This window comes from Dasypus novemcinctus, chromosome 17, assembly GCF_030445035.2.
Source record: "Dasypus novemcinctus isolate mDasNov1 chromosome 17, mDasNov1.1.hap2, whole genome shotgun sequence".
In the NCBI taxonomy this organism is placed as follows: domain Eukaryota; kingdom Metazoa; phylum Chordata; class Mammalia; order Cingulata; family Dasypodidae; genus Dasypus; species Dasypus novemcinctus.
Genome location: NC_080689.1, coordinates 62,433,587 through 62,457,229, shown reverse-complemented (window position 1 = coordinate 62,457,229; position 23,643 = coordinate 62,433,587). Strand labels below are relative to the sequence as shown.

The following is a 23,643-nucleotide window of genomic DNA, read 5'->3' as shown; positions in this document are numbered from 1 at the left end:
GTTTTTTAATACCTGGTTCTGTTAGAGGACAGTCATTCCCTCCTCCACCCCTGCTCCCCTTTTCCCCTCATTTTCCTTTATAGAGAAGTATGGTGTTGCCAGTGTGTTACACTGCTTTTGTTAAAAAATCACATTTAATAAAATCTTAGGGTAGCAGCCTTAAATTTGAAACACAGCAGCATGTAGAAATGAGATAACCTAGAGCAGCTGTGCTCTTGTCTCTGAGAGGCCATGCCATGGAATGCTCTGGAACCAGGGCCCCTGAGTGGAATCCTGGCTGGGCCACCCACTAGTGTGACCTTGGGCGAGTTACCAAACCTCTGTCCACAGATTCTTCCCCTGAAAAATGGGAATAATAGTACCCCCCTCAGAGCTCTTGTGTGGGTTAAATGAGTAGAAATGCAGGGAAAGCCTCAGAAAAACACCAAGAGCCACCAGCGGCTTGTGACTTGAGAACTGCATGCACCAGGGAGGGCATCTGAAGGCGTGTGGCCATGCAGCCTCAGACCTGGTATTTCGGGACTAAATGAAAACTCCTCATTTAGGGGCTCATTTTGTGATTGGGCTTTGCTTACCTGTGCCTCCCAGGCCCTGCCTTCCCCCTGCTGTTGCTCGCTGGCACTAACAGTGCCACAGCCCCCTGAAGGGTCTCAGACACGTCACCTCACAGCTTTGCACAGACGGGAGCCGAGTTTGTCCTGACTCTTCTAGCAGGTTTTGTCAGCAGAATGGGCAAGGGCTAGTGGACTCGGTGCTTCTGGAGAAGGAATGGGAATGAGTGGGAAGCCCTGGGTGGGGGGAGAAGATGCAGGAGTGGACGTGAGGACGCTAGAGAAGGAAGGAGCTTTCCCTGGCACTGGCCAGGGACTGCCTGCTGGTGGTTCTGGGACCCTTGTGGTGGGTTCTCTTGGTCAGTGTGCAAAGGGGTCACGTGGGCTGCTTGTTTCCAAACTTCAGTTCCTGGGCTCACTCCAGAGACTGAGCTCGGGCAGGCCCCATGGTGGGGTCTGAGGGCTGTGGTGGCTCAGATCCTTGGGGGGCGACAATCTGGAGGCCGTGACAGGGGCTTGCCCTGCAGACACAGCCTTCCAGCCCCTTAGAGGGAATGTTGACTGAGGGGAATATGAGGAGCTGGTAGAGGGCCTGGGGGTCTAAGATCCAAGGTACCCATGATATCCTGCTCCTCGAGGGCACTCTTGAGAAACACTGCCAGCAAGTATTAGACGCCGAAGCTGCCTTTTTAGGTACACTGTCATTTTCCGGTTGAAGATGAGACCCAGAGAGGTCCTGGCTTTATCAAGGTCACGCAGCGAATTAATGGCATGACTCAGACTGCAACCAGGGGTCCTGGCTCCGCATCCAGTTTCCTCCTCACTACACACCTTTTCCTGAGGAGTGGGAAGTCAGCGAGGATGAAGGGGTGAGGCGAGTTAGTAACTAGAATTTAGGGAGCTGGACAAGTCCCATAACCCCAGAGGGCTCAGCAAGACAAAGATTTTTGTCCTAGTTGAAAATGGAATCAGAATTAGTATAGGGGTAATCTTGGCTTTGAACTTAAATTGTCCAGTAGTTCCTATTAAAATCACTAACAGCGTTACTTCTAAGCCCAGGATGTACCTACTTCCTGGACAAAACCCTTCTAAGTGAGGCTTCATTTTTCACCCAGGGAGGATTCAGATTTCCCCCTGGTAAGTTACTGCTATTAGCTCTGGGCTGCTGTGAGGGGCTCCCTAGTGGGTGAAGGTGGGCGTGAGAGCAGGGGAGCTGCCCGCGGGGGCCCGGGACTGCGGCAGCGCGGGGCGGGCACTGCAGCCCCCGCCCTCCCGGCGCCCGCCCCGCGGCCGCTAGAGGGGGCTGTGCGGGGCGCCGGGGCGCGGGCTGTCGTCAGTGCGCACGGGGAGGAGCCCGCGTCCTCGCAGCCCGGGGTGGGAGATGGATTTAGTTCTGATGGCAGCGCTGGAAGGGAGGCGCTGGAAGGAAAACTTTGTCAAGGAGCAGCAGCCTCTGTTGACTGTGATCCCCACTGACCCGAAGAAGCAGCGCATGTCTGGGGGATTTCAGGCAGATGTGGGTAGAGAAACCCTTTCGGCCGCTCTGACCAGCGCGGGACTGCAGGAGGGGTAGGAAATATTCTCCTGCAGGTTAGCTGGGTGGATTTATTCAGCTGACTTAGAGGAGAATCCTACAGCGAAGACCAGAGATGGCTGCGATGCCGCGCAGGAGGTAAGACCCTTAGGCTTGCCTTGGTTTTGTTAATTTTCATGGAATTCCCGAGCGTTCCGGCATCCCTCCCCTTCCCAGAGCTGCTGGGTCCAGACAGAGGAGTGCCCTCTCTGATTTTGTTCGCATCCGCCCTGCATTTCTTCCCAGCGAAAGGGTATGTGTTTCACACCTACTGATTTCTGCTCATGTAACATTGGAGGCTTTTCAGAAATCGGGGCTGCCAGGCGCTGGTCTGCGCATGGGGGGCCGTGGGCCGGTTTGTCTGGAGAACGACGTCTGCCTGGTGGGGATTTCCTCTGGGTCCCTGCCTTCCTGCTTGGCCTCCGCCCTGGGCGCGCTCCCTTGGGGCCCAGCGGGCACCGCAGAGCGGTTGCAGCTGCTGGTGAGCAAGCGCGAGGTCTGCAGCCACCAGCATTTTGATAAAGGGAGCTGGCAGGTGACCATTCAGTGGATTTGGATTTTTGTGCAACTCAACCACTTTGGAGGGAAACAAAAAACCTCACAGTCCCTGAGGAGGTCTTGACAGTCTGTTCATCTCAGCTTCCATCTCCTTTCCTTGCTTTCCCTGCCTCCCTCCCCTCCTCCATCCAGGGAGGCAGCGGGGAGTCCGGGTCCACGTCTGCTGGTTTTCATATCCAGACCTCAGTACCTGGTGTTGGGGGTGGGGCAGGAGGGGGATGGGAAGGGCAGGGAGCTTTAGGGTGCTGAGCAGGCGCTCTGGTCTGGCCTATTGTCTTGCCTTTTTTCTTCTGGATCCTAATCTCCATCCCCTAAAAAAGAAAAAACTCCAGCCCACACCCTATCCAATTCTTCCCAAAACTGTCATTTATCTACAACATATGACTATTGGTCATGTGTTTCTTTACACCCACTCCTCCCTCCTCTTCCAGTTTGTCGTCTAAGATTTAACTGACTCAAATGAGCCTAATAAATAATAGAAACCAAACTTCAGTTTCATAAATGGACGTTCTGTGTCTCCTGACTAACCACTAAGGAGCGCTGGTCTGGCCTCCGAACAAAAGCAAATGCACTGGGGGTGCACTCAGCTCTTCTCAGGTTGGAGGATATGAAATGTTTAACTTGCGCAGCGTGAGGTGTTCTCATTATGGGATTTTGAAATTGTTTTAAGGGAAAGTACTTGGTCAAGATTTGAAGTGATATGGCTAAAGAAAGTAATTGTAGAATTTCAGACTTGAAAGTATCTCCTCCCACTAGCACGTAAATAATTTATAGTAGAGATTTTAAAAAGGGGTTTAAGTTATTTGTTAATAGTTTTACTTCATGCTGCCCTGCCTTCTTTTTTGTAATGTGAGCAGACTCTTCTCAATGCCAGACCAGGATCTTGCCCAGCCCACCTCACTGCCCCCAGTCTCCATTCCCCCTCCAAATAGGGCACAAGTGAAAGCAAACTGTCTATTAGGATGTCCATATATTTGGGAATCCTCTAAAGTGAGATCCTTTTTGGCCCAAAATCCATAACTCTATGTTGGTTCTTAGATACTAGGTTGCCTAGATCTCCTATAAAAGGGCTTGTCACATACACAATACACACAAGTGACTGAAATGACACACCACATGTAGTTTCTAGGCTTGGAGCAAATTTGCTCGAAGAATTAGCATAGTGCTGGACCTACCAAACCTCAACTATTTTTTTTTTTATGATTTTATTTTTCATTTCTTTTTTCCCCCTTCTCACCTCCCCTGCCCCCAGTTTTCTGCTCTCTCTGCCATTCCCTGTGTGTTCTTCTGTGACTGCTTCTATCCTTAGCAGCAGCACTGGGAATCTGTGTTTCTTTTTCTTGCATCATCTTCTTGTGTCAGCTCTCCATGTGTGTGCCGCCATTCTTGGGCAGGCTGCACTTTCTTTTGCACTGGGAGGCTCTCCTTACAAGGCCCACTCCTTGCACGTGGGGCTTCCCTACATGGAGGACACCCCTGCGTGGCAGGCCCTCCTTGCACGCATCAGTACTGCACATGGCCAGCTCCACACGGATCAAAGAGACCCAAGGTTTCAACCGGGACCTCCCATGTGTTAGGCAGAAGCCCTAACCCCTGGATCAAGTCCGCTTCCCCTCAACTCTTCTTAAGAGCTCACAGATGATCAAATGTTTGGCAGAGGTTTTATTGTGAAGACTTTAAATATATATGTAAGACCTTGGCAAACATCTATTTATCACTTTGTTCTAAAGGGCTTTAAGGCAGTCTATAGGGATTCATAAAATATAGCAAGGCAGACTAAGAAGATGCAAAAGAAAGAAGGAAATTAAGTGTACAGACACAAAATGGTATTAAGAAGGAGGCTAATACAAAAACACAAGGATAAGATCCTCTTCACTTGTTATGTTATACAGGAATCATTCAACTGTAAATTTTGTAGCAGCGCACACAAAAAAGGAAATTGACCAGTCCGTTGTTCATGTTTTATTTATTCATTGACTCATGCACTCACTTATTCAACAGACATTTGGTGAGGGCCTACTGTGCCAAGTTCTGTGAGAAGTACAGTGAAGCAGACAGAGATCCTAATGGCACTTAATAGGGCAGAAAACAGACTGTCTCTTCAGATAGCACTTCAGACATTCATCAGGAAATCTCTCTAATGATCCTCTAATTATAAACTGTGATAATAGCTATGAAGGGAGACACAAAATGTACCATGTTCCAGAAGATGAAAACACAAAAGACACACTTCCTAAGGGAAGCACAACCATTCCTGATTCCAAGACCATGCTTTTTCCAAGCACGGTACATGTCATTTCCTTGTCAGATGTAAGGATTAGTTTCACAGGGTCATTTTTTAATAGTGTCCCTCTCCACGAGCACACGCTACCCTCCTGCAGCACCATCAGATTGGGCAGCAGCTCTCAGCCCCTTTCTGGTTCTGAGAATATGTCTACTGAGGGGTCTGTGAATTCTCTCAAATTAGTGGCTTCATTTCAATCACCCTGATGGCAAGCCTAAAACAGACGCTGGGGCCTCTATTTGCTGCTTATTTTCTAGGTTGAGCCAGGGGCAGACCTGGTGGCCTTGGCTCACTGGCAAGGGTGAAGGGGAGAGGAGTATGAATAGAGGTGTGTGAGGGAGAGGAGGTGCCCAGGCTTGCACAGGCTGCACCTGGTGACCACTGCCCTATCAGCAAAGAAAGGAGCTGTCTTATGCCAATTCTATCTTCACGTGAATGAAAGTTGCAATAATTTACCAGCAGCAGGTTTTGTAGTAAAAGCATAATGAAAAAGTTTCTGTTGCTGGTTTCCGTAGTAATGGGTTAGATCTCCATGTAATGCAGGTCTAGTAATGCTGCAAAACCGACCTTGCGTCCAGTAGCTTGAGGCAGGTGGTTTGGTGTAATGGTTTAGGGGAGCCAGACTGCCTGGCTTCAGAGCCTGCTTTCTCCTCACTAGCTGTGAGACTTTGGGCAAGTGATTTAACTTTTCTATTCTTCAGTCTCACTTCTAATGTGGAGATTAGTTTCTGGTAAATCAGTATTTCATGATTAATGAGCAGATTAATAAGTTATGTGTGAGAAGTGTAGAACATATGTAAGGTTCACTATATCTTACCTATCACTATTTTCATTAATATGTACTGATACCATTTGTGTGGTCATTCCAGGATGGTTTCATAGAGGTTTTCATTATGGCATGAGATTACCTTCATGGAGCAAATACATATTTGAAGTTAATATTTTCCTGTACAACATATTTTGTGTGGTGTGTGTCAGTATTACCAAAGTCAAAACTTAGAAAAGGGAAGCGGACTTGACCCACTGGATAGGGCGTCCGTCTACCACATGGGAGGTCCGTAGTTCAAACCTTGGGCCTCCTTGACCCATGTGGAGCTGGCCCACGTGCAGTCCAGATGCACGCAAGGAGTGCCCTGCCATTCAGGATGTCCCTGCATAGGGGAGCCCCATGAGGAAGGAGTGCGCCCCATAAGGAGAGCCAAAGCGTGTGAGGGAAGACCCTGAAAGGGGCTTGGAGCCAACTCCCTCCTTCTGGAATCCAACCGCTAGGGGGTGTGTGCACCGTGTCCCCCAAGCCCCAGGCTGAGAGGTGGTGTTGACCCAGGAGTGGGGTCTTTCAGTTCTACAGACACAGGCAGATCCCTCATTCCAGAAGTTTCAGTCCCACCTGGGAGACACCACCTGGCCACCACCTGTGGAACCAGACACTGAGTAGCCACGGTGGAAGGGAGGGAGGGCGGGAAGGGAGCCGGTGTCGGGAGGCCCAGAACCCAGGACAACCCTCTCCCCTGCCATCCCCAGGCCCCTCAGTGGGTCTGACCTCTTTAGAGGAAGGCATAATCTTTTTCTTTTTAATGTAGCTATAAGTATAATGTGCATCTCAAAGTGCACATAAAGTGCACAGTCTAATATGTTTTGATATGTGTACACCCATGAAACCATCACCACAATCAAGATGCTGAACACATTCACCACCTGCCCTACCTGCACCATAGTTTGTAACCCTTTGTAATCCCTCTGCTCAGTTTTCCCTCCTCCCCAGGCAACTACGGCTCAACTTTCTGTCTCTGTGGATTAGTTCACATTTTCTCCTTATAGACATATAAGGGATTGACTGGACATACTCTTTTTTTTCTTCTCTGGGTTCTTCACTCAGCATAACTATCCTGAGTTTCACCCATGCCGTGGCATGCATAGTAGTTCATTCCTTTTTATTGCTGATCAGTGATCCATTTAATGGCTACGCCACGACTTACCCACTTACCTGTTGACAGAATTTGGATTGTTTCCAGTTTTTTATTTCAAATAAAGGTGCTGTGAACATTCATCTATAAGTCCTTTTATTGAATAATCTTTATTTTATCATGGGTAAACGCCTAGGAGTAGAATGGCTGGGTCATAGGGTATGTGCATGTTTAACTTTTTAAGAAACTGTCAATTTGCAAAATGTTTGTAGGATTTGTAGTCCCACCCACGGAGATTAGAGTTTCTTCTCCTTCACATCCTTTTCAACACTTGGGATGATGGGTCTTTTTCATTTCAGCCTGGCTAATAAGTAGGTAGGAGTGATATCTCATAGTGGTTTTAGTTTGCATTTCTCTAATTAGTAATGATTTTGAGCATTTTACTTCGTATACTTAAATACGTCACTGAAAAAAAATTTATCCATTCAAACTCTTGTCTAAATAAAAAATGAGTGTGTCATCTTGTTGAATATTGAGAGTTCTTTATGCATTCTAGACACAAGTCCTTTCTCAAATGTGTGATTTGCAAATATCTTCTCTCAGTCTGCTTGCCTTGCCCGAGGTCATGAAGATATTCTCCCATTTTCTTCCAGAAATTTTAAAGTTTAGGTCAATGTTTCATTTTGAGTTAGTGTTTGTGTAAAGGTGTGAGGTGTGGATTGAAGTTAATTTTTTAAAAGATTAATTTAATTTATTTATTTATTCCACCCCCACCCCCCTGCCGCAGTTTTTTTATCTCTGTGTCCAGTTGCTGCGTGTTCTTCTGTGACCAATTCCATCCTTATCAGCTGCACCGGGAATCTGAGTTTCTTTTTCTTGTGTCATCTTCTTCTGTCAGCTCTCCTTGTTGCAGTGCCACTCCAGGGCAGGCAACACTTTCTTTCATGCTGGGTGGCTCTCCTTACAGGGCACACTCCTTGAGCTTGGTGCTCCTCTACATGGCACGGCACTCCTTGTGCCCATGAGCACTGCGCATGTGCCAGCTCGACACAGGTCAAGGAGGCCCGGGGTTTGACGAGGACCTCCCATGTGGTAGGTGGTCACCCTATCTGTTGGGCGAAGTCTGCTTCCCTAAAGTTCATTTTTATTTGTTTGGATATTACTATTCAATTGTTCCAGGGCCATCTCTTGAAAGGATTATGTTTTCTCCACTGAATTGCCTTTGCTTCTTTGTTGAAGATCAACCCTGACTTCCTGTTCTGTTCTCACACCTCCAAAGGCCAGGTGGTCTCACACCTCCCCTAGCCAGGGCTTGAGGAATAGGGCAGGGGTCCTGAGGGGAGGATGGAACCAGGCGGTGACCATGGATGTGTGAAATTGAGTCCTTGCTCATGAGGAGAGCCAAAGGTGATGGCAAGACCAGGGGCAGTGGCAGGTGGGCTTGCTGGGAAAGACCCTGCAGAGGAAAGGGCTGCAGTTTCCTTGAACGGCCCTGGTGGCCAAGATCTCTCACTCAGGGCTCTCATATCCCCAAATTGCTCTGAAGAGACTCTTGTCCTCTGTTTTCTGTAGGGGTGCCCAGCCCTGTCAGAGGCAATTTCAGCTCAGAGGCCCCGGGTGACCTGAAGGTGTGGCACCCCCCCATCATAGCACTGTGGATTGAACAGGGGCCTTCTGACAGGAGCACCTATTTTGTTCCTGTGGTTTTTTTTCCCCCCTGGAATTCGTAATCAGAAAATTTATGTTTGTGTCTACATGGTTTCAAGGAGTAACGATGATGGATCAAGAGGCTCAATGGTTGGTGTACAAATATAGCTCAGGACTAAACATGGGCCTTATTCATATGTTTTTCTCAATGACTCTTCTAATGGTGAAATTTGTGTGGAATTAAACTTCAACAGCTCTAAATTATATAATGAGTTATTTTTAAGTTCATTTACAATGGCAGAAGAATCCAATCTCATCTGCATGACTCCTAGTGCGTGGGGGTGTAGCTAGTTTACAGTAAACAAGAATTTCTATCCTTTGGGCCCTTTAGTTCATGTGTGATGGCTAATTAGGTCTTTGGCTATTGTTTGGTCCAGGGTCAAGAAGGCCACAGGCCGTGGTGTAGGCATCTCTCCACGGAAATCTTTAGAACATGCTGGTAGATCTATATGCTTCCCTATGAAATGGGCCTCTTTAGCTGACCTCTGCATTTCCTCCCCTGAAGATTCCTACCGTTTTGCCAGGGTGGCTGATGTACAGGAAGCTCTCCAGCTGTGTAAAGTGCATTCTAGCACCTGGGCTGTGGAGATGCAGATGCTGAAGTACAAGGTGGACAATGTCTGTTCCCAGATCCAGATGCTCAGCGGCCACCTGGAAAAAACCAGTGCTGACATCCGGATGGTCAAAGGAGTTGTAGAGGATGCTGGCACCTGCAATATCTAGACCCAGATGTTAAGGAATTCCTTGGAGGGGGCTGATGCTGAGATCCAGGGACTACAGAAAGCTCTGGAAGAGGCAAACCCATTGAATTCCCAGACCCAAGATTTCTTACAAAGCAGTTCAGAAAACACCAGCTTTGCACTCCACATGTTACGCCAAGGCCTAGAAAATGCCACCACTGAAATTCATGTGTTAAAGGCAGGTTTACACTACACAAATATGAGTTTACAAAATGCCAGTGTTCAGACCTACCTTTAGAAAGGCAATCTGGGGAGTGGCAGTGTTTTAAGGACCCAGCACCAGGTGTTAAGGAGCAGTTTGGAAGGGCCCAGATACGAGATCCAGAGGCTCTGAGGAGGTCTGGGAAATGCAAGTGCTTTCAATTCCCAGACCCAGCCCTTTATAAAAGGCAGTGTACACAACACAATTTTTGAGATCCAGTTATTAAGAGGTCGGTTGGACAGGGCTGGTGAAGTGATTCAGTTGTTAAAAAGAGATTTGGAAACTGCCATTGCCCAGACCCAAATGGCAAAGGGCGGTATGGAGCAGACAGAAGCTGAGCTCCCAGGATTAAGAGCAGAGTTGGAAAATGCCAGGGGAGAGTTAGAGACCCTAAAACAAGGAATGAAGGGTGCTGCCTTAAATTCCCAGACCCACATGTGAGAGAACAGACTGCAGGAGGCACAGGCTGAGATCCACAGGCTACAAGTTAATGTGAGTAATATCAACAGGCTACATGTGAAAATCCAGGAGCAGCAGAACAGCCCGGAGACCCTCTGTGCAGCCTGTGCTTCACAGGATCACCTACAAAGGAACCAAAGTAAGTGGTAGGGAGGGTCCACCCTGGAGAGGGCAGAGTTGCTGGGACGTTAGCCTCTTTAGCCTCAAGCATGAGTCCCATCCAGGAAAGGGCAAGGGTGGTGGAGAGAGAATAAATCCAATAAACACACCTCCTCTGTGCCCCGGCAGTAGCACAGAAGACCTGAGAAGCTATGTCCTTGCTCTCAGGTGGCTTATAATCTCTCCACAAAATTTCTCATTTGGGAAACCGGATCTTTGTGATGAGGTGTGTGGTAATGGTAGAGTGTGCTTGTGGGAGTAGACAACCTGTTTGTGACTTCCAGCTATCACAAATGGTGTGAACCAGAACAAGTTGCTTACCTTTCCTGAGTATCACTTGCAAAATGGGGCAATAGGATTTGCTTCACAGGGAGGATCAAGTGAATCAACACAGGTAACACACTTAAGCTAGTAGGCAGCATTCGAGCATGTGTCTGACAAAACTTTCATGAACATCTCCCATGTGTCAGGGGTTAAAGATGAATAAGACATGATGCCTGCTCTTGAGAAGGTTACAAGATGCAAGATGGAGACAGACCTGTAAGCAAAGTCATATGGATTGGTGACAGAGGTATTAAGTTAGAAACAAGTACTGGGAACTGAGAGGGTGGATGCAACAAGAAAGGTGAGAAGGAACCTTTTGTGGAAGGGGGAAGGAAATCTACTTATCTGTCATCTATCTATCTAATCATCTATGTAATCTATCTATGCAAGTTTCAAAATGTAAAATCTTTACTGCATGAACTCACTCTGACATTTTATATTCTATTCTTTAAAAAAAGGAGCAAAGCTTGTCAAAACTGATAAACCAATTTTATGACACACTAATGGGTCGGTGATTACAATTTGAAAAACACTGGGCTAGAGGGGTGCGCAGGACTGGAGAGACACATGCTAGAATGGAAGGCCTGTGAGTGAGCTTGGCCTTTATCCTCCAGAAAATGTGGGGGCACTGAAGGGTTTTAAGGAGAACCCTGAGATTCTGACATGGGTGGCCGTGGAGGGTCCCCAACTGAGGAATTAAGGAGGAATTCCTCCTCACAGCAAGATTTGTACATGCTGGCTGTGGTGCTTTGGGGGACATCCAAGTGGACATTGCCTGCAGGCTGTCTGGAGTTGAGGAGAAAGGCCAGGCCTGCAGACACAGGCTTGGGTGCCCCGGGTATGTGGGTTCTCATTGCAGCAGTGGGAGTGGTGGGGTTTGCATGAGGCAAAATGCAGAAGAGGGCTGAGAATGGGGCCAGGAATCAACCTTCAGGAGGAAAGAAGGGAAAGATGTGTGTGAACCAACTGAGCACAGGGGAATTGGGAGATGTGCATGTGGGAAAGCCAAAAGAGGAGAGAATTTTAAGACGGGAGTGGTCAGTTCTGGCACATGCCAGAGAGGCCATGTAAAATAAGAAATGAAAAGCATCCACTGATGCTGGGCAATTCAAATGTCATAAATGAAGTTTCGGTGGAAGCAGATCATGGTTATTGGGCATGAATTAATCAGGTACATGAGTCTGTCAAGGAACGTATCTGAGAGGGAAGGAGAGATGAGGGGAAGAGTAAAAAACAATGCACATCATCTATTTCTCCATTAAAACATGTTTCTATTATAAACAGTGTGGCAAATATGGAAAAATTGCAAGATGAGAAAACAAGCATCTGTATTGCCATGAAAATGTGCATGACTTCCAAGTGAACCCTCCCCCAAACCCCCACTACTATTTTGGTAAACTTGAGAGAGTGTCTCCAGATTCAGACAGGCTTCACCTGGGGTTTACAGAAAGGAAACAGCAAAGAGGTGGAATTTGAAGATAGGGGAGGAGAGAGGGAGGAGAGTGAAATGCACGATGAGTGACTGGCCTTGAAGAGGGTTGGGATGGTACTTGAATCTCTGAGGCTGGGAAGGGAGCAGGTGTGGAAATTGGTGAGCACCCTACTGTGCAGATGTGGGAACACGAGACTGTGAGAGCTAGTGTTAACCACATCTGTTTCTGGGTGGCATAGGAGGTCACTTGCTAAGGAGGAGGATGCCTGTAGGGAGCTGGGGGAGAGAAGGGATGGTTGGGAGAAGCTGCTGGAGAGATGGGGGCTGACAATTGAGGACTTGGCAGGCAGTGCCGAGCCCCTGCTCTTTGCCTCTGTTTCCAGTCAAGTCTAAGGAATCACTGGCCATGCAGACCAGTGCCTGGAAGTCTTTCCTCCTTCCTGCCTCTCCTCGAGCCCCACTGCTGCCCTCCTGCTTTAGTATGGACTGAGAGGTGCTCCATCCTGGCTGCACGTTGGAGTCACCCAAGTACATGCCTGGGACTCATGTACAGAAATCTGATTTCTTTTGGTTGGGATGCAGCCTGAGCACCAGGAAGTCTTAAAACATGGACAGTCAGGGTGGAGTATCATTACTTTAACTATTCCTTAAGGGGCCAAATAGTAAAATTGAGACGTGTGGGCCACAGTCTCTGTCATAGCTCCTCAGCACTGTCGTCTTGCACTGCTGAAGCAGCCGAAGAGAACGTGTAAATGAATCGGTGTGGTTGCTCCAGTGACACTATTTATAAAAAGAGGCTGCTGATGGGCTATAATTTAGCCAGCCCTGGTTTGGACGACTGGTTCTGAGGCGTCAGAGAGCATAAGAATCACATGTGGCTTTGTTAAACCTCAGACTGTTCAGATACAATTTCTGAAAAAGCAGGTCTGCGCTGGGCCTGAGAAGGGGCATTTCTACCAAGTTCCCAGGAGGTGCCATGCTGCTCGTCCAGGGAACACACTTTGAGAACGCTTGGTCCCCATGGTCTGTCTCTCCCTGAGATCTTTGCAGTTGGGTTCTGATGGATGTTTCTGGCCCAAGCAGGATGGTCTTTTTTTCTTGTTGAACCTGCACATTGCACCATGCTGAAATATTTACAGTGCAAATCTGCACCATCCATAAAACCCTTTAGGGCCTCCCATTCCTCACAGGGAAAAATCCAAATTCCTTCTTACAGGCATAAGATGTAGTGCTGGAAGCCAACCACGCTCCTCTCCCACCCCTTGAATGCTGGCCACACCCCAGGTTTTGCACAGATCAGCTCGTGCCATGCCCTTTTGTGCCTGCCTGCCTTTGCACCTGCCATTTCCCCTGTCTGGAAGGCTTTTCTTGGAAATGATCCCCTGGCAAACTCTTCTTCAGTTTTTTTTTTTAAGTGTTTTTCTGATTAAAAATTTTTAAAAAATGTTACAGTAGTTGTAGGCTTAGAGAAAAATCCTGCAGAAGGTAGAGAGCTTTGCCCATGATTAATGTTTTCCCTTAGTGGGTCATTTGTTACAATTGATGAACCAACATTATTATAATCATATGATTAACTATAGTCCATAGTTTAGAGTAGGCTTCACACTTTGTATTGTACAGTTCTGTTTCCTTAAAAATTTTTTACTGTGGTAACATATACATAACATAAAAGCTCCCATTTTAACTCTTTCAGTATGTACATTCACAATATTGTGCTACCATCATCATCTTTTCTGGCTAGAAGTTTTCCTTGGCCCCAAATGGGAACTCTCTAACAACTGAGTATTAATTTCCCATTCCCCACCCCCTCAGTTTTTTTTTATGACTCATCTCAAGGAACATCTCATCCCAGATTCCCTTGCTAAGCCCCCCCCCCCAGCCCAGGTGACAGAGACGACGCCCCCTTTCATGCCTCTATTCTAACCTGCACGTGGCATTTAATTAGTGCATCTTCCATCCCCTTCTTATATCTGTCTCATTTCACAAGACTGTAAATTCCTCGAGGGCATGAATCGTGTCTTATTGGTCTTTCTTTAACAGTCCCTGGCTCACAGAAGCTGAGGAATGTCGAACAATGAATGTATGAATGTTGAAGATATGAATGAAGAAATGAGTGTTGTGGCTCCATTTCAATAGCTGCGGTAGAGATGATACTAAAGAGCAGGATGTGGTGACATGGAGTGAGGAAAGAGCTGAGACTTGGAGCTCCTGGTGACAGGATGAGCTCTTAGTGTGTGACACCTGTGAGGGCAGGTAGAGCAGGTGATGAGGAAGTCCTGGGACAGTCCTGGGTGTGGGCAGCCAGAGTGGATGGAGATCAAGTCAAGGAAGTAAGGGAGACTCTGGATGGATGGACAACGTCCTCGAGAGATGGTGGGAATTGAGATGGAGACAGCATGGTGGCAGTAATGAGATGGGAAATAAAGTGACATGGTCAGAAAGCACATGTCTCAGCAGAGAGTTTTTCTGGGTAGCAGAGCTGAGTGTCCCAGGAGTACTGAGCCAGGAGTCTTGAGCTGCAGCTCCCTGGGGAATTGGGTAGTGGGACAGGGGCATGGTCTCAGCAGCACTTGCCCTTGGGGAACAGAGCCTCAAGGGCGTGGGCCTCAGTGGCCAGCCGCTGTCGGGTTCAGGGAGGCCAGCTCTGGGACATCCGCCATCAGCCCTGGTTGTCTCTCCTCCCACCTCTGCTGCAGCTCAGCTTCTCTGGCTGCTCCTTCAAGGCTGGAAGTTCTTCAGGGGGAGCTTGCATTACTTTTCTGATGCCAAGAAGTCTTGGAGGAGGCTGAGCAGTTCTGTGTGTCCCAAGGAGCTCACCTGGCATCGGTGACCTCTGAGGAAGAGCAGGTCAGAGCTGGGGGCTTGGGGTGGTTCTGACAGGGTTGGTGAGTGACAAGGGACTTTGGTGCTTTGACCTTCCTCCTCTAGGGGAGGGCACAGCCCATAACCTTCATGTCTCCTGTCAGGTGGTAACAAATACTGAAGTCCTCTGAGCATCTTGCACTGGAGGCGGAAACCTGGACAACAAACCCCACTGTCCTCAGTGACTGAGGGAGATTCCCGGAGGTCGACAGATGTCAGCAGCAGGGTATGTCAGAGGCGGGTGGCGGGGCGACACTCTGAGAGCATGAGGGAGCATGCTTTTCCCTCAGCCCCTCAGGTCCCTTTGGGCTTCCTCTCCTGTCATCAATCTTGATTTTTTTTTATCCCCCCCCCTTGAGGCTTGCTTGCCGTCTGCTCTCTGTGTCTATTTGCTGTGCATTCTTCTGTGTCTCTCTACTCATTTTTGAATTTATCCCACCGCATCCTTGAGGCTTGCTTGTTGTGTGATCTCTGTGTCCATTTGCTGCGTGCTTTTCTGTGTTTCTACTTGTCTCCCTTTTTGCTGTGTCACCTTGCTGAGTCGGCTCTACGTAGCACTTGCAGGCCAGTGGCTCTCGGTGATGTGCGGGCGAGGCTGCCTTCACAAGGAGGCCCTGAGACATGAACCCAGGGCCTCCCATATGGTAGATGGAAGCTCAACTGATTGAGCCACAGCCACTTCCAGAATCTTGACTTTTTAAAATGAAGTTGAATGTTTCATTAGTAGGATATTAAGCAATAGTTACACTATTATAGAAGGTTTATGATAACAATGTTACCCTTGAATTACATAATTTTTAGAAGTAGTTTTTATTTTCAGGTCATTTTGTGAATTCTGAATATAATAACTAGACTGTAGCCTATGTCGCAGAGTGCTGTGAAAAAAAAGAAACACCCTATATTATGTTTATCTGCAATCATTTGAAAGTTTATTTCAGTAGTATAGCTGCAACATGTAGCTTTTCCATTGATATTACTACAAGTTGCCATTTTAAACCTCTATCCACCACAATTTAAAATAACTATTCTGGATTAAGTTGCTTCAGATTAGTTTATTTTCATTCCTAAATAGATGTTACATATTTCTCAAATGCTGCTCCATTCCTTCATTGAACAATTTCTGAAGGTTTACTCAGTATCTTTTTTTTTTGAAGATTTATTTTTTATTTTATTTATTTCTCTCTCCCCCCGCCCCAGTTGTCCATTCTCTGTGTCCATTTGCTGTGATTTCTTGTTGTTGTTTTTGTTTTTTTGTTTCTTTTTGTTGTGTCATCTTGCTGCATCAACTTTCTGTGTGTGCCGTGCCATTCCTGGGCAGGCTGCACTTTCGTGCTGGGTGGCTCCCCTTATAGGGCGCACTCCTTGCGCGTGGGGCTCCCCTCGTGGGGGCACCCCTGTGAGCCACGGCACTCCTTGTGCACATCAGCACTGTGCGTAGACCAGCTCCACATGGGTCAAGGAGGCCTAGTTTTTGAACCACAGACCTCCCATGGGGTAGGCAGATGCGCTATCCACTGGGCCAAGTCCACTTCCCCAGTGTCTTCTTGTTACCACCTGGGTAACAAGATTTGTTGACAAGTCCTGGATTTTCTGCAGCAACTTCATAAATTTCTATTGTTTCTCCTGATAGAGGAGAATAGGGTTCACTAGTAGCTTTTGCACTTTCTGAAGCACCCAGCTCATCTCGTTAGTTCAGTTTTGTCCCAACATTGAGAAGATTAGAGGAAACAACATGTCTGAAAGCTTCCTGTGCAAAACCGCCGAGTCCCGCATTCCAGCACTGTTTTCTGCTGTTATCTGTTCATGCTTGCCTGGGAATTTCTGCACTGAGAGCAGACAGGGCCGGTGTGCAGTGTCCGGGTGGCACCGGCACCCCCCCACACACCCCCTGGTCCACAGGTACAGATCAATCTCGATTTTAATGTCAGTCAATCCCATGGCTGTGGAGGGCACACGAGCAGGAGACCCAGGCTTCCTGGGAAGGCCAGGCACTCACATTCGATTTGAGGAGCACCAAGGCCATCAATGCCCAGGGTGGCCATCTGGTGGGGGTCAGCGTCAGGATGTGTCAAGGTTATTAACAAAAGACCTCACTAGCTCTGGTCATTTCAGTTGACATGACCGCCCAGGCCACAGGGTGCTCCTGAGACTGTTGTGTGGGTGTGAAAAAGGCCGTGCTGCTTTGTAAAGCATCCTGAGAAGCTCTGGCCAGATGTTGTCCCAGGACAGCACACCTCGTATCCAGGGCTGGGACTAGGTAGGGAAAGTCACGTGACGGGATGCTGGGCCTCCCCGAGGGGCCCTGGCTGCTGCTTCGACCCTGGACACACCAGGGAAGGTGCAGGGAGGGGTCCAGCTCTGCAGGGAAGTGCGAGTTCTGGGGTGGAAGTTGAAAGGAAAGACCCCTCCCTTCTCTTCTCCCCAACTTGCCGCCTCACAGACACCCTCCCCATCCTTGGATCATCAGTGACTCAGGATGTCCTCAGCAGACCCAGGCCTGCAGGCATCGCAGCTCTGTCCCTGTTCTGGGGCTGCAAGGGGACTGGGGAGCCGCGTCAGTTTAGCTCCATGTGCCACAGCAGGGACAAGGACCACTGTCTATGTCTAGCTGAATAACGTCCCTCTATTTCCAGGTTTTTGAGCAAGGAGCAGCTGGACAACTGGCAGCACAGGAACGGGCCCATGGAGGACTGTGTCCATACTCAGCAGACGTGGAATGACATATACTGTGATGCCACCTATCAGTGGGTCTGCAAGAAATCCATGGGTCACGATGTGGCCTGAGTGCAGAGCACAGCGGGGGGGGTCCCTCCTGGCGGCCAGCTCTGGGCCTCCTCCATACTGCCTGGGAGCCTCTGGCCTCTGCTTGCTCTCTGGGGCTTCCACTTGGCCTCCTGGGTGTCCTGCCTTGAACTGTTGTTTAACCCTTTGGAGGCAGGATAGATAGGGACCTAAGGAGGAAGGGTAGAAAAACCTAATAAGCCTGGCAAGAGAAACTGAGGCACTGGCCTGCTGGCTAGCATGAATGTGCTGAGCACAGGGGCAAATTAGGAAGGGGCAGCTAACAAGCACACACCCTGCAGCTTACAGCACACAGCACACACCCAGTGGCTCTGTGATCAGGAGGCAACCTCATCACATGGCGGAAAGAGGGACAGGGCAAGGGGGGCAGCACCCCCACCCCACCCACTTTCAGGTTACCTCTTGCTTCATTGACAGTGACCAGAGGCCGATCACCGGCAGTCAGCACAGCCTGCAGAGCTCGTGGACAGCAGCCAGGAGCCAATCACCCCCCACCAGCATCCCCTAACCCAGCCCCTAACCCATTAAGGGAATCGGATCACCTAGTAGAGTTCCCCTGCTGTGTCTCAAGTATGCCAATCAGGGCACACCTGGAGTCCTGTACCCCCATAAATCACGGACCCCATGGTAGAACTTTGCATTTCCCCCCCTTGCCTGCATCCCTGCAGGTATACTTTCCTTCTCTTTCCTCAACCCCATTAAATTCTTTGCTTGCCTGATTAATCTGTGGCTTGTCCTTGAATTCTTTCTTGAGAAGAAGCTGAGAACCTAGATACTGGTTCTGATCCCACTTCAAGACATTGACCCAACATAAGCAGGGGGACCAATGGTGTGCCCTGGTGTGCTCCTCAGTGTCCACCTCCACAACCAGCACAGGCTGTCACACAGCAGGTCCTCAGTAAACACTTGAATGAATGAAAGCCCTTGGCTTGTTAATTTTTTTGGTTCCATTTTTCTTTATTAAAAAGACATGGAAAAACATTTGGGTCCTTACTGAAAATGGAATTTTTCTTGTTTCCATTTCATTATTGTTGATGCAGACATTGCACATCTCTGTTAGGATATGATACTTTATTCTGATTAAAGAAGGATCATTCTTTGTTCCAAACACAACAGTCTTGAATACCCTCTCAGGAAAATTGGCTATGCTCTCCCTAAATCAGTTCCTTGTTTCCATTGCTTAAGGCAGATTTCTGAGTGGGATAAAAACTGGGGTTGAACTAAGGTGACATTCTCACCTTGTCTAGGTAAAAGGCTCGTGAGGAAGCAGATGCATCAGCATTTTGAACTTCTAACTAGTTCTAGTATCAGAGGTTAGAAGACTTGCTTCCTCCCGGGGTCAGCAGCACTCTGGCTGGCTGACAATTCTCAGGTTGCTTGACTTTCTGATCTTTTGAAGATGCCCTCTCCTTTGTCTTGCAGCTTCCATAGACTTCCAGATTCTAGCTCCTCCCCTTGGCTTTTGCTTGTTTATCTCTTATAGCCATTGTGTGCATGCACAGGGAACACTATGCAGAATTCTGGAGACAAGCCTCTGCAGCGTTCCTCCTCCGTAAACTTCCTCTGCTTTCAGTCTCCTGAAGCTCCCATCCCACTTGGACCTCCCCTCAGCTCAGTGAGACTGTCATGCCCCATTTGAAAAGCCCCTTCTTGCATGACCTCATCCAGAAAGAGCCTCCAGGAAGAAACACAGGGGGTTGGAAGGCTTCCTTGTCTCAGTTTTGCTCTGCCTGTTCAATATCTAAAAACAATTATTTCATGTATTTTGTCCAGTTCCCTCATTGCTTGCAGCAAAAGGGCTAGTTGAATTATTCCACCATAAACAGAAGTGCTAATTTTGTCTTTGATGATACCTTTTCTTGAACAGAAACTTAATTCTATGGTAATCATGTTTATCAATCTTTTACTTTATGGCTTCTTCGATTTTTTTTTAATCAATCTTAGAAACTCTTCTTCTGTGCCAGGATTGAAATAACACTTTGCTATATTCTAGTACCTATATTTGTTTATTTTTACCTTTATATGGTTAATCACCTGGAATTTGTTTTTGAGACTATTGTGAGATAGTCATCTACTTTTGCTCAAATATTAAATCATAACCTGTTCTTCACTCAATTGGTAAGCCAAGTGTTAATGGTTTGCAGTAATTAACAAGCTGTAGCTCAGTTACCATCATATGCACTGGGGAAAGGCTACCCCCTCCCTCATAAGCCTATATGTCTAAGGATATTGTACTTCCCTGCAGTTTAAACAAAGAAACCAGGTAGAGGCAGGAGTAAGGGAGACAGAGATCTTGGCTGTGTGCATATCAGAGGGAGATGAAAACCTTCAGTGCCTGCATGTCAAAGGGAGATAAAGAAACCCTTTACTCCCTACAGATCTAAGAAACAGCCAGTGCTCCATCTTTCCAAGAAAGCCTAAATCCCTATCCCACTACCCTCTAGCCATACAAGAGAAATTTTTCACCTCTAGGGCTCCCCATTGGCCCCTGCACCTCATTGGGTCCCTCAACCCTCTCCCACTGACCATCATTTCCCCACCTAGGAAAGTTCCGTATCAATTCAAAAATTCAATTCCCCCCCTTCCAGGAGTGGGCTGAAGTCTCTCTTCAGACCCCCACCATGGTGGTTTTGGGGCTCAAGTCTGTTCTTCAGACCCCTTCTGATGGGAGAGCTCCTCAGTAAATTTTCTGCCTGTGGTCATATCAGTCTCCGTGTCCCAGTGAGCACTGTTTTTCTCCAACACCAACTCTATCTAATATGAAATGTATGAGCTTGTTTCTGGATTCTTGACTGCATTTCACTGAGCTCACTTTTCCTTTATTGGAGCCACACTGTTTTCATTGTTATATCTTTATGTTTTGTTATCACCTGGGGCAAGCCCCTCTGGCTTTTTCAAAAATTTCTAGCTCTGTTTTTGGCCAGGTCTTGGTGACTGCTGAATTTCACTGAAGGGCCACAGGTGGCTGGCTGGAACATTCCTACATGTTTTTCTTTATTGCTCCTTTTTCTGAAGTCTGTCAGTTGCATCACAAAGGAGTCCTCCAGTCTTTTGCTAGAAAGATAGAAGCTCAGCTGCCAGTCTTCTACTGGCCTAGTGGGGTAAGGAGACACAGCATTTTACCATTTGGTATAGAGATGTCTCCTGAATCCCTCTGCTTTCAGCCTGGCTGTGCAAACCTCTCCTGGTATAAACCTCCTTTCTCTTCTGTAAGGGGCTAATGCCTGGTTACAGGAGTTAGAGGAGTGGATGGGTATGTCTCAATGGTCTCCATAAAACTCTTATAAACAGTTTTCCTGTTTTCAGCCTACCCTGCCTTTAGAGGTAATGAATACTTGTGAGTTGTGAGCTTGCCAGTGTTCTATAGCATGGATTGTCCCACTTTTTACTCACTCCCCCCATTACTGCTAAATCACTTACCATTCATTTACCCATTGCTAGCCTCCAAACTTTTGTTGCCATTTCTTGTCTTCTGTTAATTCCTCTTCCATTGTCTACTTCCTTATGGGCTATTCTCTTCTTTATTCCTTTACTGTCATTATAATTGTTTCTGGGAGGAAGCAGCTACGAATGTACATATTTAATCTAGCCCTTTTAACTGGAAGTTCATGATATTTTCTAATAAGATATTAGGATACTAGGGAATGGCATTGAATTTTGTCTATCTCATATGCAGCCACTTTAACCAATATAGACATCATAATTCTTATTCATTCTCCTATTTGTTTCTAGATAATTGCATTGAGTTTTCTGTGTAAATGAAATTCTATGCCAATAATAATAACCATGTTCTGTTCCAGAATTTAGACCTTTTCCTTTTCCTTTTGTTGTTGCATTGGTAAAGCTTCCAGAACAGTGTTGCCTGGAAGGAGTGATAGCAGACCTTCCTGTCTCCTTCCTTCCATTAATGTGACTGTTTCTGGTTTTGCACTATTGTTTATTGCTTGTTGTTGGTTTTGGATAATTACCCCTTATAAAGTAAAGAAAATTCCCTTCAGTTCCAAATCAACAAGAGTGTATTTTTAAAATTAGGATTGAATGTTCAATTGTACAAGTGGTTTTTCAATGTCTATCAAAATACTCATCATTATCCCTTACTCTGTGAACATATTGATCACATTAATAGTTTCCTAATGATGAATTGTCCTTGCGTTTCTTGAGTAGCAACCTCTTTGGTTATGGTATATTATTCTCTTAGTATGTTGCTGGATTTGAATTCCTGATAGTTTAGTCATTGCTTTCTTTTTTTTTTTTTTTTTCATTTACTGTTGTAGAAGTGGAGAGAGATTCAATTATTTGCATATAGAAAGGCCAGGACTCTGGAATGATCTTGGGAAGGAAAAATATTTCAGTAAGGCCAACAGGACTCAGGACTGCAACCCGAGCTGCAACAAGATTTTCAAGTTCCTTTTGCACAGGGTGGGGAGTCACATGGTGATTTTATGGGAAAAAAAATGACTTTCTTTGTTAAGTGTTTGCCTGAGTACCAGATAGGTTTTAAGTTAGCATAAAGGTTTTGAATTAACATATAGCCCAAATTCCCTCTGGATGCAACTTTGAATACACATCCTTTCTGAACATTCAAAGTCTAAAGGGCCTATCTTACTTAATTGAATTTCTAGGCATAGTTGGATACAGAATTAGATAATTTTGAATTCAAGCACAGGCTATATTTTATTTCCACTTGAAGCAAAGTTTAATTTTCTTTAAGATTCGGCATCCCTATTTTGAGAATCTCTCTGGACTGACTGGTATGTATATAGAGTTTGCATTGCTAAATTGTTTCCCAGGACTGGAGTGGTTGCCATGATTATCAAGGGCAGGGCTGCACTTCTCACTGTCCCTCAGGCACAACTTAGTTTTATCTACAAAGAGATAAACAGCCTCCCACCCATAGCCTGGGGGCCACTGGCATTTACCTGCATTTCCTGTGGCTCCAGATCCATCTATTAATTTTATTTTACCCTTAAAGGGTTTATACTTTTGTCTTAAAGAGGTGATGAAGGGCGATGCTCTCTTTTCTGTAACTACTTCCTGCTGGCCTTGGCTTGTAGTCATTCCATAATGTAAGAAACAAAGATTAGATTAGTTTTCACATAAAGGAAGAAAATATTTTTTAATGTAACCTGGCAGCCTACTGCCTCAGTCTCCCACTCCCATGTTAAGCAGGAAGAAAGGAAATCAGCTGAAGCCAGTGCTATAGGCAGTCAAAAAAATGCCCAAGAAAGACCTAAGTCAATACCAATTCAGCACTAAATTCCATTCGTTATTTGGCAAAGAGGAGCAGGTAAAAACTAAAATGGTTGGAATGTGATGATGGAAGTGGTGAATCACAAACTTTGCACGGGCAAGTTAGATCTTCTCGGATAGGCTGTCACTTCTGAAGTATCCAATCTGAAGAAACAGAGGAAGGGCTTGCGTGCTAGGCTTAGGGCTATAAATTGTGGCATTTTTGTTTGCTTGGTGCGCCAGCCACGTTTTCTGGTTTTGCGCCCCTTCTTGCAAGATTGAGAATAAATTCTTTTCTTCTCCACAATCGGGTGAGCCTTATTTTCTTCCAGAAGAAGATTTTTTTCCAACAGGTTTGGGGGCTCATCTGGGATTCTGAGCCTTCAGAGAGCAGACCCCTGGAGTGGACGACGAGAAGGCACGCCCCACTGTTTAAGTGGTCTTGGACTCCACCGGCAGGGGCCCCACTTCTTGCAGCCAAGTGGCCCAAGAACAGACGCTTAGATCTGCCAATTGTGGACCAGAAAAAGGGAAGGGAAAATCTTCCTCTCGTTGGCCAGGTGACTCCATGCATGGACCAAGGTAACAAGAAAGGCTATTAAATATTACCTTGGTGGATGGGACTTCTAATGAGTCTGAGGTTCACTGTGTGTGCCTGAGAATTGTGACATACGGTGGGAAGTGAGTGCAGAGTCCCGATTCGCATTTCCCTTCTCCCTTGAGGGAAAGGGCCAGAGACGGACAAAGCAAAAGATTCAAAAGAAAGAGACCCGGACAAGATTCAGAATGGGAAATAGAGGCAGTCGGTCAACTGGGAAAAAGCAGAAGGGGGTATGTGCAGGATCCCCCAGAGACAT

The 23,643-nt window shown here is 46.8% G+C and overlaps 1 long non-coding RNA gene across 1 annotated transcript; it reads left to right on the top strand.

The window, feature by feature from the left end:
* The first annotated feature begins 1,823 nt into the window (after positions 1-1,823).
* On the top strand, positions 1,824-23,093 carry LOC131273997 (uncharacterized). Its single transcript, XR_011646163.1, has 4 exons — positions 1,824-2,223; positions 14,590-14,740; positions 14,860-14,981; positions 17,389-23,093. It is a non-coding gene; the product is annotated as an uncharacterized lncRNA (long non-coding RNA).
* The last annotated feature ends 550 nt before the right edge of the window (positions 23,094-23,643 follow it).